The sequence below is a fragment of the Anas acuta genome, chromosome 2 (genome assembly GCF_963932015.1).
Source record: "Anas acuta chromosome 2, bAnaAcu1.1, whole genome shotgun sequence".
NCBI classification, from domain to species: domain Eukaryota; kingdom Metazoa; phylum Chordata; class Aves; order Anseriformes; family Anatidae; genus Anas; species Anas acuta.
Genome location: NC_088980.1, coordinates 73621563 through 73636122, shown reverse-complemented (window position 1 = coordinate 73636122; position 14560 = coordinate 73621563). Strand labels below are relative to the sequence as shown.

At 36.9% G+C, this 14560-nt stretch overlaps 1 protein-coding gene and 1 long non-coding RNA gene across 5 annotated transcripts in view; one reads left to right on the top strand and one right to left on the bottom strand.

The window, feature by feature from the left end:
* The window catches only part of LOC137850618 (uncharacterized), a 38187-nt gene extending 30463 nt beyond the window's left edge, over nucleotides 1-7724 (bottom strand). Inside the window, exon 1 of the long non-coding RNA XR_011092681.1 lies at nucleotides 5421-7724. This is a non-coding gene — a long non-coding RNA (uncharacterized lncRNA). The remainder of the gene's footprint in view (nucleotides 1-5420) is intronic.
* The window catches only part of CDH12 (cadherin 12), a 579148-nt gene that overhangs the window by 542047 nt on the left and 22541 nt on the right, over nucleotides 1-14560 (top strand). The window lies entirely within an intron of this gene.

The window sequence follows — 14560 nt, the reverse complement described above, 5'->3', positions numbered from 1 at the left end:
GGTGACAGTGAGTGCTTCCCCTTTCACAAGAACCACTCAGTTTTCACTTCTGGCAAAGAACAAATGTTTTAATAAATAAGTACTATATCTTTCTTGGCTAAGGTGCTGAGGAGGTGATTACTGATGAACATGGCTGTGTTCAGCAGACTTCAGCACAAGTAAACTCCTGCCGTCCCCATTTACTGATATAGCTTATTTTCCTGAAATAAAAGGTAGAGGCTGTTATGAATATATAATGTATTGACTCTGCTGACATATTTCCAGCCACGTTAGAAACTGTAAAGTGAACCGGAGTTATGTATCAATAAAGAAGCTCTTGTGCAAATATGGTGTACGATGTAGGAAGTCATGACACATATTTCCAGTACCAATCCATGCTGAATTTACCTGATTTCAGGAAATATTTTTAGTCCCAGACTGAAAAGAGCAATATTACAGACATAATAGAAGTAATCAATCTTTAAATGTTAATGTTTATCAAATGGGACTATGATAAAACAATGAAATGTCACTCATGTCTACCAAGTGCATGTACATTCATACATATAAGCATTCAAAGTATGTATTACAAATAAATTGATTACAAATGTAATTTTGACTTTTTAACATAATCCATGTTTATTAACTATGCATATGTTGACTCAGTATTTACATTCTCAAAATGTACAATAAGTATGTTAACTGACATGTTGTGTCATGTGCAAAAATTTAACAAGTGAGAGTGGGTGTCTAGCTCCTAGTTAATTGTTGCCTAAATCTTACTAATGTTGTTTGCTTCACTTTTTTAAAAAAATACATCCTTCATAATTTTCTAATACAGAAGAGTATTTGGTCACAGAGCTGTGACACATTCCTGCCTTGACAAAGGATTAAAACATTCACCAACAAAGACTTCAGTGGGAGCCTTTTTTCCTGGTCTTAAACTATGAAATTAGATCTCCTGAAGACATTATTCTGCTGAAAACTATATTGTCTTTTGCAATCAAATAGCAAGCCTTTTAATCATATTGTATTTTTTTCATATAACAGCAGAATCATTTAACCACTGCTCAGTGGAAGTTTTTTATCTTACAAGTCCTGCTAGGAGCATCAAGCACTTTGGCTACTGAGTCTACATCTGCAACTACTAGGTGGTTTCTCCATACATAGATCTCATTAATACCAAATCCTAAGCCATTTGGAGGTGTCCATGACTACCTTTTTTAACCCTAAAATCATTCAAATTCTCATCTACATTTATAAGACCAGGAATACTATAAAACACTCATGCATTTCAGGCTCAGTGCTCTACTTGATGACCATGAGCACTGACACAGAAGTGCTCCCAGGGTTACTTTTTAAGAATTGATTCTTCTCGTTCATGAGTGAAAACCATGAACTGTGTTAGATATTACAGACTTCTTAGAGGTACCCATTCCTACCCATAAGTAATCCATACATTGAATTCAGTGGACTTTGAAGGGAGGTGCTTTGCTTTAAGGACAGGGATTTGTTCCAGTAAGCCAGCTGACGTGCTGCTAAAATTAATCTGCAAACCTCTCAATGCAGCTCTCTAGTGCAGCTTTGTAAGATCACTTATTTCTGTAAATTTTCATAGTTCACTCATGAAATCTCTTTCTTAGCTCTCATTTATCTGAGCATAGATTTGATTCTCCATAGTCAGCTTGATCTCCTGACGCTTGAATTCAGTGATAATCCTTTTGCTAATTTAACACATTAAATCATGCTCTTATGCCCTTTGAAAACCTACCTGTATTTAAATGCTGACCAAAAAAAAAAAAAAAAAAGTAGTTATATGCAATTATTAGTTACTGATGTGTTAGCGATCAATATTCCATGAGCTTTATATCCTCTAACTGAAGTCAGTGACCAGAAGTTAGAAAAGCATAAATTTGTTCAAAAGCCTTGCATGTGATTACAACTTTTAAATGTATCTTGAGCAATTATGCTTTCACCTGTTTAAAATGTAGATTGCCTCACAGATGTAAAGAATGGCTCCATCATTTTTATCATGTTTTAAAGCAGGAGTCTGAACATCTTCTAAGTAAATATGCCCTCTCAGCAGACATGAAAAAGCAAGTAATGTTCTCTGAGGCAACAGCTCATACCATTTTCTGTGTGGAACAATATCTCTACTAATTAATTCATTTCCTCTGAAATGTTTTCCTACAGCAGTTTTGCCATTAAAATGCCCATTAAAATAAGAACAACAAAACCAACAACCTGCCAAACAATAGGGACCGGGATAAAAGACCAATCTGCACTGTATGCAATAGAAGGCAAAATTCTGGGCAACAAAGCAGGCTAGAACAGCTCAGGTGAAAGCATTAGTCACAGCAACTTAATCCATGTCACCAGACAAAAACTTTAGCTCTGTTATGCTAGATATAGAATTATAGAATTGTGTGGACATATGGTTTAGACATATGAGGAAGCGGGAGATAATAGCTAAGAGTGAAGGCTGGGTTCAGCTGTTAGTAAAAGGAAAGCATTTAGCTGGAAGCCATTAAAAACATTGAGGTTTATATTCCTTTTCTCTTTCCTCCTGTAAGTGGAATACAGTTATAAGGAGAGGTCAGGAATTTTTAGAAGTTTGTTTCATGGAATGGTATTTATTAGAGATGTTGAAATGAAAGGGCACAGAGTGCACATTAATTAAAAAACAGGAAATCAAACAAGGAGAAAAGGGGCTGCAGGTATTCAACACTTGTAAGGGTGACTGGCTTTGAAGCTGTTTCAGAACATTACCCCACTGCACGTGAATTTCAAATGGTGTTAAATTTGGAGTTTATGTATCTCAGGAGAGCTATGTTGTCCATTCCTATTTTTTCCATAGTGCCGCAAGAAATGCTCTGCACAAATGTTAAGATGAACTCCCATGCACTTTGTAGCCATCAACAATCCCAACATACTTCTGAAAGGAACAACGATCTCATGTTCCTCTCAGACTCCTCTTGTTTATGATGGTTACAAGCTGTCTAGAAGTAAGAAAGAAAGAAAGAAAGAAAGAAAGAAAGAAAGAAAGAAAGAAAGAAAGAAAAACAGAGAGAGAAAGAGAGAAAAAAAAGAAAGAAAAAAAAAAGAAAGAAAAAAAAGAAAGAAAAGAAAGCAGTGCTGAAGTACTCATGGCAATGTACACTATTTATATACATTTATTATGTATATTTATATACAAATGTTTTAAAATTCGTTACTTCTGGTGCAAGGGATTTTAAGGCTTTCTAAAAATCACTTGTACATGCACCTATACTTTAATAATGTTAGAGACAGCTATCTAAATAACAAGTACAAATGGATGACAAAAATGGAGTTATATGCACTGTTGTCTAGAATAGTGAACTTTATCTAACATTGTGTGTGAAGTTCAGCAACTTCACACCAACACCTTTGAAGTTGTCAGGTTTCCTAGGAGCTGATCTTCTGGCATAAAGCATGAAAGCATTTTTGCCCCTTATGTGAGCCCCAGATATGACTCCAATTACAGTGAGTTTCACATTCTGTGCCACAACACTGCCCTTCAGATCTCTGCTTGACTCAGGAGCTTTGCCTTATAAACAACAAGAACCACTGAAAGCAGAAAAGCTGTGGGGACTGTGCATTATCCTGTCCAAGTCTAGAGTCATAAAGCTGTGATATTAAAAAATAAATAAATAGTGTACTAGCCACAGGTCAATCTTGCCATCACTATCAAGGGGACAAGACTATATTCCCAGCATGAGCTTCCAAAGGAAAAACCTTATTTATTTTCTGAACTAGGTCACTGTGGTCCAGAAATTTTTTATGGTTAGAGTCTGATTTCCCAGTACAATACTTTGTCAAGTAAGGACATTAATAGGTTTCTTCCTGAATCTTAAACTCTTTATCATAATGTACAAACATTTTTTCCTAGATCTATTTCTGGAAGTAGTTGCAGCTTGAAATTTTATTTCTGAGGTCCAGCAAGTCAAAAGCAACTGAAAACAAGGTTTAAAACTGGGAAAGGCCAGTAACCTTTACTTATAGTTAGTAATTTCCTAACTCCAGTTAGTAATTTCCTAATTTACTGATGCCTGCAAAGAACAGTAAGTGATCTTCAGTTGCAATTACGTTAAGTTATTGAATGTCAGTCAGGAGTTTGGAACTAAAAGTATGTGTAGCTCCAAGATGTTTAACCACTACTGCTTTCAGTGATTAAACTGTTTAAGAAGGAATTGAATGCCAAAAATAAGGAAAAGTGCATTCATCTCCAAGGCAGAAAAAAGAATAGCTTGGCAGGAAAACTTTTTTAATAAATTGAGAATAGCTAATAAGCCAGAGGGAGAGAAAAGGAACAATATGACCATAATAACTCTGATTTTCTTCACAGATTTTCTTCACTTGTACCACCTGGTGATGTGATTTTACAAAGCTAGTTCACATCCCAGCAGTACACACTGTCTTCAGCTACTTCAGCTCAAATAACAGTCTTCCTAATTTTGATCCACAGCTCATACTCCAAATTTCCCCAGCAATAGATTTATCAAGCATTCTAAAAAGCAATTGTCAAAGTAAAACAGAGGTTTAATGGTTGCAGCCATGTCACCTGAAGCTATGAACTTCTCATGGCTTGACACTGAGAAAATTATGAAGAGTCAGGCCTCACACCAAGACCTAAGAAAAACTTAAATGCTCCAGGGAAGAGTGTTGGCTGGTTATCCTGAACAATTTTACACAAAGTCAAACCTTAAACCTTATTCCTAATACAAAATGAAGATTGCCAGCATTTTTAATTACTGATCTGACACCTCTTTCCAAAACAATAGCTATTTTAACCACTGAAATGTAGGCAGGTTCCAAGTCCTTTCAATCTGAATTTCTCCTTTAGCTCTGTTTGTAAATATTAGCTCTATTTTCCCGTCCTATAATGCTCAAGATTATTGTTATGATTAAATACGTATTGTGTTTGAGCATGAGTTTCTTATGTGTTTGGTCATTTATTTCCTTTCAGGCTCATTAAGTATAAACCACAGTTTTCTTTCTGAGACGCACATTTTGGGATCTATGTGTGTTCAGTCAGTCACATCCTGACTGTAGATGCAGACAGATCTCAGATGCTTCCATCTTTTCTAAGCTGGAAAAGACAGTGTGGCAAATAATGGCATAGGATCATTTCAGATAGCTGGATGTGAAAAGAGCAAATATAGTTTAAATACAATACGGAAGTTCAATATGGCCAAACAGAAAAGAAATGCTGTCATCATTTATGCAAATATTAAATCTAAAGATTTATCATAATGCATCAATTTAGGCAGTAAAACTAAAAAAATGTATGCTGTGGAGGAAACAGTGCAAAAATCCCAGCTCATGGGAGGAGAGCAGAACCAATTCTAGACGCAACTGATGTGACCTGATGTGGCTCATGTAAAGGCCATCAGTCCACAGGGCAGTAAGGAGATGCTTACCTTATCCAGCACCTTCTGCCTGGGACACTCATGAAATTCATAAAACCTTTGAAAAAGTGGCACCATGATACTGTTCTCTCTGGATTGTGGGTTCCTTTACATGTGCAGAAGACTGAGCAGGAGAAAGAATAAAGGAAGGTGTGGCAGAATAGTCCTGAGTAATCCATTACTTTATTAGTGCTTCACCAAACACGGCTCGAAGCAACAAGGCAGCCTCCATTCAGTTCCTGACTGAACTGCGTGCTGTCTCTTGCAGATCGGCTGACAGCCTAGGTCAGTCCCAGCTATCCTCCACTGTGTGCTGCAGTTTCCTCTGGAGTCAGCGTGACTGCTGTTTTGTGATTTTCCTTCAACTGCCTCAGCATCAGCATTTTGCTTCTGCTTTACATATATATATATATATATATATATATATATATATGTATATATATAAAGGAAATATTTATTCAGATTTTGGTATCACAAAGATATAGAGCAGAGCTAATATTTACGTGATGCAAAAGCATTACCCCTGTCTTACCCCTGGTGTTTGGGTCACATGCACCCAAGTGCAAAATGAAGCTTTAACTTCTGAACATCTGAGGGACTAATCCACATCCTTCTGCCCCTTCTCAGCTTTTTTAGGGTTTTGGGGCAAGGGGGACCTTTTAGCCTTGTTTGCTCCCCATCTTTCTATATTCCCTCTGCCCGCCGATAGAGGTTCAGAGATGCATCCAGATGCCCGCCCCAGCATGCCCTTTCCCCACCAAACACAGCATCAGGTGTGAGAAGCCCCTTCCAGCCCCTGGGTGGCAGAGCAGCAGAGCACAGATGCGGGGGAAGCACGACATGGAACAAACCTACACCTCTCTAAGTCAGGGTGAAATGGTGCTCAGAACCTATAATTTGTGGTGCCAGTAGTGAAAGTGCTGTCCTGCTTTCCCACCTCAGCAGTATTAACCATTCAGCCTGGAGTGAAGAGGTTAAACCCAATGTGCCTTCTGCTGCTCCATGTTCCTGCCACGTTCCTCCTCCTCCAAACAGCTGAGGCTTAAGTAAATTGCAGGACAAAGCTCCCCCTCTGCTGGGCTATCCTGCAGTTCTGCCTGCTCAATGAGGCAGCAAAATTGATGTTAAAACTGAATAAAAACAATGCATTTCCTGAACTGACAATGGCTTTTGATAAGATACTCAGTTCATAATGAGAAATGCAAAGCAGAAGATGGAGCTGACTGCAGGGTCTGATAACCATGTGAACAAAATCTTTAAATAGACAAGGGGGAGAAAGCACTGGAATTTGTCAACAGGCAGAACTGACAGTTTGGAAGGGCTGATAATTCTGCTGCAGCACATTTTATTTCCTATATTGTCTAGCGTGTTTTACGAAAATCCTTATGCAAGATTTATAAGACTCATGAAAAGTTTAAGAGCTTCTCTTGCTAGATTCTGGCCCATCGTTAGAGTACGTGTGTCTGCAGCCACTACTTCCCTGTCAATTAATTCTGCACAATGGTCCATTTTCTCCAAAGGAGCAAAATATAATTTGTTTGCACAGGTATTACTCATTCCATACAAGGTAAACTTGTGACTGCTAAAATCACTAATCCTTCATCCTGATTTAAATACACAGAGATATATGCACCTACATACGAAGGACTGTGATCCCAACCATGCAGTATGCAGAAGACTCAAACTGTTATTTTTTGTGTGGAAGATCTCCTGCAATGTAAAAGACATAAGGATGATGGGAATGGGACGATCTGACAAGAAGGATTTGCTCCTTCTCCCAGGCTGTACAAATTCCTGATTGTCTGATGTGGGGTATCTATGCATGTCTGTGGTTCTTTCTTCTGGGATCTGGCCGGTACCTGAGAGATTACCCAAAGGGTAAGACCTGATAGTACAGCAGTCAGTGCTTCCTTTGGATTGACCTCTAATGCCTTAGCAGAATTCTGAAGAATGCTAATGCCTGAAGCATTGTTCAGCAGAGGTAGAGAGAGCTTCTGCTCCCATTAATGGAGATGGCTTAATAAATTATTTAAACAAATAAACAAAAAAAGGCAACCTTGCAGAACAGCATCTACTACTTTGGAACATTATCATGTCCTTTACATTTTTTTGGTTAATGACAGGAAAAATTTACAGCAGGATTTCAGATTTCTTTTTTTTGTTGTTATTAACATTAGGCTTTTCTAATAACTCTTACTGACTATGAATATATTAGATGATAGGGTTTTTGTTTGTTTTGTTTTTGTCACAGTAATAAGTTTGACTGGATTTACTTCCTCTAAACAAAATAACAAAATTAAAACCAGACTATTAAGACTGCAGTTTCTTCACCAGAAGTCCTATATATTTTCATTATATTAAGCAATTTATTTTTTTTAAGTCTTGTTAATATTAACAGAGTTTAAGCTAATAACATGTATTTTTATTCTATTAAATATATCTAATTTTTATATATATAGTACTTTGTATGGATAAAGCACCACAGTTGATGGATTGTACCTTGTAAAGGACAATTGAAAATATATGAGAACAACCTTGTGGTTGTATTAACACAGGACAACATGAATGATATGCAAAGACTGTTGTCCACTACTGTTAGGCAAGTAGTGGCATTACATCTTATTTTATATTCTCACGTTGCAGAGAAGAGAAAAAGAGGATATTTACCATTACGGCACTTGTGAAACTTTGTGAGACAGCATTTTTAAGTTAATAGAAAACCACAAGGCTCAGAATCAAGGGTAAGCTTTAAATCAAATGACAGCATGAAAAAGAATATAAAGTAATTTAGTATTGATTGATTCAGTGCTGCTGCCCTGAACACTTGGGAAATCTAACTCTCCTATTCAGCCCTAAAAACAGATAACTCAGATGACTATCATTTAGCACAAGAGAATTAAGTATTTTGTTACCTTTAAATATTTTTAAACTTTATGGCTTCTCTAAGTATGCATAGTATAGAGAGGACTTGCTTTAAAAATGCTGGATTGTACCTTTAGCAAAATTATGGCAATGACTCCTCAGTCATGACTGTAAAGACAGATGCTTCCAGTGATCAGCTGTCAGGAGCTGAAGAGACCAGCATTTACATTTGAGAAGAGCAAAGGTCAGCAGGACAATAAAGAACTGACTTAGTGTTTCAAATGTGTATGTACATATGGTGATGTGATGTTTTTATATTTATACAATAACTCATTTAGGAGTTGCATCAAGGAAGTTTCAGTGACAGGACAGGAGTTTGGAGGACACAAACTTGTTTGTATACTTCAACATATTACATGCTCTAATATTTTAATTTTTTTCAGGCTTGACTTGAGCTCTGAATGTCTTGTTTCTCACTGTTGTAGTGATTTTCTGTTTCTATACTTTTTAATAGCTGCAATCTTAAAAAACTTTTATGTTTATATTTGAAATATTTGGAACTGCACCTTAGAGTGGATTTGTAACTGAGTATGTTTAGCATGAAGATAGTTTTCCTTGTTATGTGTCACAGACTTCACTATTACAGGGACTAATGGGATTATACAGTACAACTTTCTAGAAATTTCCCTTAATATACAGTCTCCATTACTTTACCCAGCTTAGCTTTGTGGTGCCAAGTGACAGAATGCATACCATATCTCTTTCGTACAGCATAATATACATCACTGCCAGAAAGATTTTGCTGCATAACATACACTTTTCCTTTCTTAATTTCAACCTTCCACTCCTCTGTGCCAAACAGAATAATACCTTTCCTTTCTTGGTGTTTAAGCCCTTCAGCTATCTGTAGACCATTATCATTTCTTCCTTTTGTCATCTCTTATCCAAGCTAAACATATTTTAGTTCTTTTAATCTTTCCTTATAATTCAGGTTGCCTAGACCCAAGACAGTTTTTCTTCATCTTCTATAAGCTCCCTCTGATTTGTTGTTATCTATCTGGCGATGTGATGCCCAAAATCTGTTGTAGAGCTGCCATTTCCCTGACAGCTAGTTATATGCAGAGATCTATTAATTTTCAGACACAGTACATGAATCTGCTAAGGATGAAAATTCCTTTGGACTTTCAGGTAATCAAATCACACCTCAAGTCTCATCAGCATTCTTCTGGTTCCTCACTCCTTTTTGCCTTTTTTTTTTTTTTACATGCTCCTTTCATCTATTTAATTGAAGATTTAAAATAAATAAATAAATAAATAAATAAATAAACCTAACTTCTCTCAATTCTTACTAGCTTCTGTTTATGTTTCTAATGTTTTTAGGTTCCCATATAGTATTTCTAATATGATAGGTGTTATTTAAGTGTCCCAAGTTGGCATGAAATCTGAATTTCATTTACCCACAGTTAAATATTTTAATTAAAATTACAGGTAGCTCTGTTTAAACAATCTAAGATCACACGCACAAATAGATACCTATCACATTACAGCAGATTGTCATCCCTTACCTTTCTTTGCAACATTACTCTCCCAAAAATCAGTATTCTAACTCTTTAGGTACCAGAGTAAGGAATGTGCTTTACACCAGCAAAATGTGAGATGAACTCTGTTACAAGTTAAGATATTGTTATAAAGCATCTCTATCACCTAGGTTATTTGTCTGTCACAAAATAAATCAGGAATTTTACAGGAAATACCCATTACGTATGAAGTTACATTATTAGTTACATCTGAGGATCTAGGCCTACAGATCTGTTATTGTATATGACACAAAATGTAGCCTTCATTTACTGGAGAGAAATTACCAGGACAGTTATCCTTCTCTCCTTTGAAAATCAGCTTTAACTTTGTCTTTTTGTTGTCATTGTTCCAGTTTATTCCCATGATCTTTCTCCACTAAACAAAAAAGGCCCATGTTTCTGTAAATTCTTTCATTCCTTTATTCCTTAATAAGTCCAGAGTAGCTTATTTGTTCATATTAACATTTCATACATATTGTTGATTTGCTGCACAGCAACAGAACTTTCAGCAGCAATTCTCTCAAAGTGGTCAAAACAAAAACCTCTCAAGTGGGCAATACTACACAAACCAGTTTAAGGCTAATGAAAAAGTCTGGAATGAGAAAGTCATCTTTCCCTTACCCGGATGTTTTCCCTTAGGGAAACCTGCTGCCTCAGGTGCCTGCAGGGAGCCACAGGAAATCTCAGAGTTGCCTTAGCCCATCTGAGATCTGCAAACACCTCTTTCTTCCACTGGCAATAAGGTCTTTCCAGCATGGCTGGGCAATGATGCAGTGGCTGGAGGAGAAACAGAAAGGACTGGTGACCCAAGAGAAGAGCAACCTCATGGAAATTATTATTAAAATGAGCCCAACCAGTCAGAAAGTGAAAGAAAAGATCTTTGCTCCTTCCAATATGATTCAGTTACAAGGAAAGGCATTAAGTGCATACTTAAGTTGGAAAAAAATATGGTTTGGAAAAAGCATAGTTGAACACATAGTTTCTCTTAGAATGACACAGAAATGACACTTCACATTTCACAGGAATTTTCTAACATCTAAAATGCTTCATTCCAATGCCTGGGTTTGGCATGCTGTAGCTGTAGTAATAAGATGCCTTTGAAACTGGAGTTAGCATCCAAACCATTCGGAGTATACATAGAAAATTCATGGTTTGGGTTTTCTTAGATTCACTATCTTGGGTATGCTTAAGCTACAGTTTCACAACAGAAATGGAAATACAGACGAGACAATTCATACTGATGAACACCATGGATGACACAGGATAACCAAGAGACAAAAATAAAAGTTATTGGAATGTCTCCCTCCTTTTTTTTTTTCTTTTTTTTTCTTTTCTTCTTTTAGAAAGCTGGTTGAAATTGCTGCTCCTTATTTGTTGAACAGTAAACTAAAAGGAAAAGTCAGTAATTAAATGTTAAATGTGTCATTGTTCACTGAGTTGGATGATTCCTTTCCTTTTTCACGCCAGTTCCAGTTGAATACTCCTTCAGATGTTTTCTGTATGTGTGATACACAGCAAAAGCAAGTTTGGTCTGAGTGCCTTTAGTTTAATGACACCTCAAGGGTCATGCTTGAGATGTCCCATGCTTCCCTTCTCTGCTTACTATATAATCGGTGACAAAAGGTGTAGACTGCATCTTTGCAAGAGCTCTTCTCACATTCACTATTCTGGTGAAATTGGACCCCATGGTTCTCAAGGCCATCTCTGCTGAGCAGGAGAGTCTTCCCTTCTTCATTTTTAGGACCAGAGAACATGCCCCAGGTCCTGGTTCCCACAGACTCCTTAGCATACTGCCACGTAACATCCCTCCTGGGTGTGACCTGTTGTCGCGCATTTCTGTAGCAGCAGCAGGACAGCTGTCCAGATCTTTTATTCATGGTATAACAGTCTGAAGCAACTGAGGTTGTCTGCTTGGTGGCTCAGAGTTCCTATTATCCTCACAGGGGTGAGCTGCTGTCACTTGTGTTCAACAGACTTTCATCAAGCACTCTGTTTGATGTGCTGCAGCTAGCATAGACACAGCCTTCCCCATTGTCCTTCCCCCTTTAAAAGGAGGTAAGCCCTCCTTTTGGAGAGTGTTCCTTTAGACCCTGTGAAGCACACACCACCTCACCATTTAACCAGGTTGAATGCAAGTTGTTATTGGACCTCCTCAGAGGGCAGTGTGTGTCTATGTGAATACTCTGGGTGAGAGTCCTCCAAACTTGTCTCCTATTGCTTTATAAAGTAGATATTTCTATTCTGTCTCCTCTCTCCTATTTGATGTACAAATATAGCTATTGTTGGGAAGGCTGAAACAATGTTAGCAAAGACATGTCCTTCCACACTTAATCACTATTCAATAATATAATCTTGAACACAGTCCTCTGCTGAGAAGTATATTCTGGGGGATGTGTAGTTCAAAGTTTCTGCTCTTACAATGAATTGAATTTATCTTTCAATGTCTCATACTCAAATCTGCCAGGCAGGCCAGTTCAGGTGCTTCTGAAAGCTACTACTGCTGTGTCCTATGTCAACATGTGAGGCTGTGCCATTATCTCCCTAACTTTTCAAGGAGGGAGCTGCCTCTTGGGATTAATGCAGTGACCATGACCTGTCTCACAAGGACTCTGAGCAGTCAAACAAACCAGCCTCAGTTCCTTCAAACTGCTAGACTATGACTAGAAGATTTAGACAGCTGTCCTAATAGCAGTGTTTCAACTGTGGTACTCTTTGTGTCAGTTTAACAAGAAATGTCAGGCTTTATGTCCTAATGTCCCAGATACCTGGGTCTGTCTCTGGAAAGTTACAGATTTTTCTGACCGGAGACTCTTTTCTCTCTTTTTTTTTTTTTTTTTTTTTCATTTATTTTTTGTTTTGTTTTGTTTTCTTTGTCTTTTTTGGAGGCCCAAACTCTGTCTTCTTGAGGAAGAAAAAGAAGTGTTGCTGTGCTCCTTACAGAAAAATCTCACACTGAGTGTCAGACTGTATGAAAGAATGCTTTTGGGCTGTAAAAGGAAACTACATTTCTTTTAAGGCTTTCCCTCAGAATGACCTCCCAATGGGATCCCCAAATTCCCATTTGAAAAGCAGCCTGTCAAGCTCCATTCACTCTTGCTAAGTCTTACAGATTTCCTAAAGTATTTGGGAGCAATTCTATGTCCAGAAGAGCTGTTTATGAGGGGATCTTCTCTGAATTTTTTTCACGGGTACTTTACATGAACAATAAATAAAAGAAGAAGGGATTTTTTTTTTTTTTTTTTTCAGTTTTTCTTCAAAGAATATGTATTTTAGGCAATGTATCTCCAGTACTTCCTCCTATCTCCTTCCTTCCCTCCATAGCCTGATTTTATATATATATCTTATGATATATATATCATAATATATATCATTATATATGTATCTTCTTATGATATATATATCTTCTAGTCTGAAATGTCTGGCTGTTCCACCCCTATTTTTACAATATGTGCCTTCTTTACCATAAAAAGAAAGAAGGTAGGTGTGTCTTTAAACATATCACCAAAGTGGAGAGAAAAAAAAAAAAGAAAAAAAAATCAATTCTGGCACAATAATATCCACAGCATGAATGCACATGAAGACAATGAATTTAGAAGAAAAGCCCAAAAAGTCTTTCTATTACACTGTTCCATTCCCACTGATCCCACTTCAATTGAAGCCAAGAGGTACTCTACCATTAGAGTTGTGCTAGTCTTGCAATGCTTATTTTGGACATTGATCCCATTGATACTGCATTTAGAAGTAGGCGTGTTGGGAGGTTAGACTTATGCATGAAGTTAACCACCTGTGTGAATGCTTGCAGGTAGGCTATGAGATTCTGATTCTACAAATCTTTGTGCTTGAACTCAACTCGTACTGTTGTGTGTAGAGTATTTAGATAAAGCTCATCTTCCATGGGGGGAAGATAAGCCAAGTTACTTTCTCATACTTTGATCCCACTTATTTGTGCATGGTTACATATTTAATTTCAAAAGAAATTATAATCTATTAAACATGAAAAGCATGAAATAGTGATTTTACTGTTCCTGAAAGAGTATCTCAGTCTAATGATGATTCTAATAAATGGCTTATTTAATTTTAATAATTTTTATGTCAACTAAATATTGAACAATGAAATTGAAATTACAAACATGGGTAGGCAATATTATCATGCTCAAGAAAATGTGCCTTCTCGGTTATGTAAAAGGATACATTTCTGAGTTTTTTCGGATAAAGCAATGAACTGGTAATGACGACTGTCAACTGAAGTAAACTATTTTATCTATAGATAGCATTTTATGATTTTGTTTAAACAAAATGTCTCAAAAGGAGCATAGTACCTTACTTGTGATTTTTTTTATGATTTTTTTTTCTACTATTTAAGTCTTCTTGAACTGTTAGCATTTATGAGTCCCAATCTAAGGGAATATGCCATATATACCTTTCTAATGTTGCTTCCTTCTACAGCAGTGAACATTGTATTTATCATTACATTCCCTATACATTCTTTCTGTAAATCATACTAATCAGAGAAGGAAATACTGTATTTTACCCTTGTTCTCACTGGTCTACATGCAACAAGGTATCATAGACATGGTCCTCTGGCCTTTATGATCTTCTAAATGTAGCTACTGTTGAGTGTCATTTTTTTCTTGTTGCCTACTGCTCAAAAATGTGTTTGTCTCTTTCATCCTGCCTAGTTTTTATGAAACATCATCTAGGTATGAAGAGACT